We start from the raw sequence: 6030 nt of genomic DNA, 5'->3' as shown, positions 1-6030 counted from the left end.
TGATGTACAAAGTGTGAAGAATAAAGAAGTGATTCTAGTATTTTTATTTCAAGACTATATTGCTTGAGGACAAGCAACGCTCAAGTGTGGGAATATTTGAAAATGCTAAAAACGAACATATATTTCATAGCATTATCCCTCAAGAAAGACAAGCTTTTAGTTGCAACTGTTCTATTTACAAGTGATATTCGTTTAAATAATAAAAGGTGAAGACAAAAGACAGATTCGACGAATTGAAGACGCAAACGACCAAAAAGCTCAAAAGTACAAAATACAATCAAAGTGGTTCCAATTATTGATAAGAAACGTCTCAAAATTACAAGAGTACAAGACGCGAAATGCAAAGTACAAGATATTAAATTATACGCAAGGACGTTCGAAAATCCGGAACCGGGACCAAAGTCAACTCTCAACGCTCGACGCAGCGGACTAAAAATTACAAGTCAACTATGCACATAAATATAATATAATATTTAAATAATTCTTATAATTATTTATATATTATATTTATTTATTAAAACGTCGACAAACAAGAAAACAAAGAATTGTGAGCTGTTACCTACCACCATGCGATCGCATGGCCTGGAGGCACAAAAGCCATGCGATCGCATGGCACCCTTTTTCAGCTCTGGTCCTATAAATTTCGCAGTTTGGTGATCGAATTCAACATCTTTTTCTCTTCTTCCTTCATACGTAAATATATATTTATTTATATTATAATTTTAATTTCTAATAATAAGGGTATGTTAGCGAATGTTGTAAGGGTGTAAGTCAAAATTCTGTCCGTGTAACGCTACGCTATTTTTAATCACTGTAAGTTATGGTTAATGTTATTTTTAAATTAATGTCTTGTAGCTAAGTTATTATTATGCTTATTTAATGCCGAAGTAATCATGATGTTGGGCTAAATATTAAAATTGGGTAATTGGGCTTTGTACCATAATTGGGGTTTGGACAAAAGAATGACACTTGTGGAAATTAGATTATGGGCTATTAATGGGTTTTATATTAACTAAATGATACCTCGTTAATTTAATATATAAACTTATAATTTGATGTATTTATATATAATCACATACGCTTGACTGGGTACAGTGGGCGGGATATCTATAAATACCAATAATTGTTCTTTTTACCGGACACGGGAATGGATTAATAGTTAATAGACTTATTAAAATAGGGGTGAAATTATGTACAAGGACACTTGGCGTAATTATTAACAAAGTATTAAAACCTTGTTACAGTTTAAGTCCCCAATTAGTTGGAATATTTGACTTCGGATATAAGGATAATTTGACGAGGACACTCGCACTTTATATTTATGACTGATGGACTGTTATGGACAAAAACCAGACGGACATATTGAATAATCCAGGACAAAGGACAATTAACCCATGAGAATAAACTAAAAATCAACACGTCAAACATCATGATTACGGAAGTTTAAATAAGCATAATTCCTTTATTTCATATTTAATTTCCTTTATTTTATATTTAATTGCACTTTTAATTATCGCACTTTTATTTATTGTCATTGTATTTAATTGCACTTTTAATTATCATACTCTTTAATTGTCATACTTTTTATTTATCGCAATTTCATTATCATTATTTACTTTACGCTTTAAATTAAGTTATATTTATTTTTAATATTTTACATTAGGTTTTAATTGCAACTAAAGTTTTAAAATCGACAAACCGGTCATTAAACGGTAAAAATCGCTTTTTATAATAATAATATTACTTATATATATATTTGTATTTTTATAAGTTAAAACTAATATAGCGTTAAGCTTGTTTAATTTTCCCTGTGGAACGAACCGGACTTACTAAAAACTATACTACTGTACGATTAGGTACACTGCCTATAAGTGTTGTAGCAAGGTTTAGGTATATCCATTCTATTAATAAATAAATATCTTGTGTAAAATTGTATCGTATTTAATAGTATTTCGTTACAAAAATAATACTATTTCCTAGTACCCCTCGCACACATCAAGTATTTTTGGCGCCGCTGCCGGGGGCATTCTTGCTTAAACGCCGGAAGCGAAACGCTATAAAAAAAGATTTTTATTAATTTTTAAGTAAAATATATTCAAAAATATAAAAAGATAAACAAAAATATAAATATTTTTAAGAATTTGTTAAATATTTAAGTTTTATAAAGTTTCTTTATTTTTATTTTTAGTTTGTAAAAATATAAATTTTATTTAAATATTTTGTATTTATATAAAACAGAAAATTAAAACAGAAAAAAAAATTAAAAATATTCGAGGCCCGGTACTGTAGCAGCCCAACACCTGACCCGAAACCCTAACTCATGCGATCGCATGAGCCCGAAGGCAAAACCTCATGCGATCGCATGAGGGTTTCTGACACGCCACAGTTGACTCCAACAGCAATCATTACGGTGTATTAATTATTATTATTATTTAATTATAACCCTAATTAGGGTTTAGTTAATAATTAATTTAGTTTTAGTTTTAGTTTTTAGTTTTAATTTGTATTTTAAGTTTAATAAGTTTTAATAAATTATAAAAGTAATAGTTTTATAAAATAAATAATATAAAAATAATATTTTTATAAAAATTGTACTTTTTACAACTTTAAGTATATTGTTTTTTATATTTTGTATCTTTTTATTTGTTTTAGCATAATATTTTTATTTTTCGTTCGTATTTAGTTTTAAGATATAGTTTTTGCCATAGTTATTTTTATTTCTAGATTTTTAGGCTTTGCCGTAAAATCCCTTAAGTGCTTTTTCTTTAGACTAAGATTTAGGTGCTTTAGAATTTTGCGACGCCGTTTTTAAGTTTTAGTACCTTTTTAAGTTATTGCCATTTGGGATATAGAATTTCTTGTAAGCTTTAATATTCTTTGACGCAACTTTTAATTCTTAGTTTTTAGTTCCCTTTTATTTTTCGACGTTTTTCGACGCGCTCTTTTTCTTTCTTATTTCTCGTCGATCTAGTTTTTAGGACTTAGAATTTTCTATTTCTTCTCTAAAATTTCTTTAAATTTCAACGAAAAATTATTTTAAGTGGTTGAATTGATAGACATCCAAATTTCCTGCTTCGTAGTAATAGTTGGATTTGTTAGTGGCTGAGTTGTGAGCTTCTGATTTAAAGGGTTCTGGCTCCATGCTGCATCTATTGGTTATTCGAAACGTGAGCAAAAGCAGAAAAGTCTATTAATTTGATAACTTTAATAATTTTTATTTTTTATAACTAATAGGATATTCAGTGAATGCACCGAGCAAAACGTTCACCACCTTTTGTACGTTCACCACCTGTAACTCGATCAAGACATCTAGCAAATATTGTCGCCGTTGATTTTTCTTTAGAATCGTCATCCAGTCGACCAAGTACTCCAATTCAAATTTCCGATAATCCATTTTTTGAACCCGACCTCACAATTAAGAATTCGGAGGATATTCAGGGACAATTCAGAGATTCTGAACCATTAATCTTTCCTCCGGAACCACCAATCATTCAAACAGAGATTGTTGAGGAACCAACCATTAAATCAGAATCCTATAATGATTCAGATTCAACAAATTCAATCATGGAGAATCTGGAACCTCTAAGTATGGAAGACTGAATGCGAGCTAAAAGCACTGGCCAAGGTCACACAATTACTCAACCTGACATTAATGCGCCAGATTATGAAATCAAAGGACAAATTCTACACATGGTAACAAATCAATGCCAATTTAGTGGTGTGCCGAAGGAAGATCCAAATGAACATCTTCGTACATTTAATAGGATCTGCACTCTATTTAAAATAAGAGAAGTGGAGGATGAACAGATATATCTCATGTTATTTCCCTGGACTTTAAAGGGAGAAGCCAAAGATTGGTTGGAATCGTTACCTGAAGGGGCGATTGATACATGGGACGTTTTAGTTGAAAAATTTCTTAAACAATTCTTTCCGGCATCTAAAGCCGTGAGACTTCAAGGAGAAATTGTTACGTTCACACAAAAGCCAAATGAAACTCTATACGAAGCGTGGACAAGATTTGGAAAGTTATTAAGAGGATGTCCGCAACATGGTTTAGACACCTGTCAAATAGTACAAATATTCTACCAAGGATGCGATATCACTACAAGGAAAGACATCGATATAGCAGCTGGTGGTTCCATTATGAAGAAAACAGCAACTGATGCTTACAAAATTATTGATAACACTGCTTCCCACTCACATGAGTGGCACCAAGAAAAAGATATCGTTAGATCATCTAAAGCAGCTAGAGCCGATTCTAGCCATGACTTAGATTCCATTTCTACAAAGATAGATGCTGTCGAGAGACGAATGGAAAAGATGACTAAAGATATTCACTCAATACGAATTAGTTGTGAGCAGTGTGGAGGACCACATTTGACAAAAGATTGTCTTAGTATTGAACTAACAATGGAACAAAGAGAGAATGTTTCATACATAAACCAAAGGCCTGGAAATAATTATCAGAATAATTATCAACCGCCAAGACCGATCTACAATCAAAACCAGAATTATAACCGAAATGTTCCATACAACAATCAACAGGGTCCTAGTAATCAACAAGTATCCAACAATACTTACAACCAGCAAAGACCTATTTTTCAAAATAAACCACCACAAACCGATGATAAAAATCCAAATTTAGAAGACATGATGTCAAAGCTAGTTGAATCTCAAACGCAGTTTTTCACATCTCAGAAACAAACCAATGAACAAAATGCTCAAGCATTTAGAAATCAACAAGCTTCTATTCAAAATTTGGAACAAGAAGTAAGTAACCTAGCAAGGTTAATAGGTGAAAGAAAACCGGGAAGTCTACCTAGTGATACAAATGCTAACCCCCGGAATGAAACAGCTAAAGCCATTACCACAAGAAGTGGTATTACACTTAAACCACCTGAAATACCTATGATTTCTGATGAAGCTATTCCTACTCCACAAGAACCACAACCTGAGCAAGATAAGGAAACAGAACCGGTAGTTGAAAAGGTTAATGAAGATAACACAGTTGAGGCTAAACCTTATGTTAAACCATACCAACCACCACTTCCTTACCCGAGTAAAATGAGAAAAGAGAGACTTGAAGCCGAGCAATCCAAATTCTTGGATATGTTTAAACAGATAAATGTCAATCTTCCTTTCATTGATGTAATTTCCGGAATGCCTAGATATGCTAAATTCTTGAAAGATCTAATCACAAATAGAAAGAAAATGGAAGAACTCTCGGCTGTTACTATGAATGCTAATTGTTCTGCAGTGCTGTTGAATAAGATACCAGAAAAATTATCAGATCCAGGAAGTTTCACAATTCCATGTTTTCTAGGTAGTCTTAGTTCAATAGAAGCATTGGCAGACTTAGGTGCTAGTATAAATTTAATGTCGTATTCACTATACGCTAAACTAGACCTTGGAGAATTGAAACCAACAAGAATAAGTATACAACTAGCTGACCGATCAGTAAAATATCCTAGAGGGATAATGGAGAACATGCTAGTTAAAGTTGGTACTTTAGTATTTCTAGTAGATTTTGTTATTCTGGACATGGAAGAAGATTCTCGAGTTCCTCTCATATTAGGAAGACCATTCTTAAACACGGCTAAAGCAATAATAGACGTGTTTGGTAAGAAACTGACCCTAAGTATAGAGGATGAAAGTGTTACCTTTTCAGTTGATAGAGCCATGCAACAACCGCAATCTGCAGATGATACATGTTATTATATTCAAATCATAGATTCACATGTAGAATTGTTAGAAGAATTTCCAGAATTACAAGGAACAGGAGAATGTTCTTTAGGAGAAGGAACTGAATCAATTGATGAAACTGAAATGTTAGCTACACTTATGGCTAATGGATATGAACCAACAACAGAAGAAATTCAAATGCTAAAAGAAGAAGACAGATATCGATATAAATCATCGATAGAAGAACCACCGACATTAGAGTTAAAGCCACTTCCAAACCATTTGGAATATGCTTATTTACATGGTGAATCTGAATTACCTGTAATAATATCATCTTCTCTTAATGAA

This window comes from Rutidosis leptorrhynchoides, chromosome 10 (genome assembly GCF_046630445.1).
Source record: "Rutidosis leptorrhynchoides isolate AG116_Rl617_1_P2 chromosome 10, CSIRO_AGI_Rlap_v1, whole genome shotgun sequence".
Classification (NCBI taxonomy): Eukaryota; Viridiplantae; Streptophyta; class Magnoliopsida; order Asterales; family Asteraceae; genus Rutidosis; species Rutidosis leptorrhynchoides.
Note: the sequence above shows the minus strand (reverse complement) of the source record.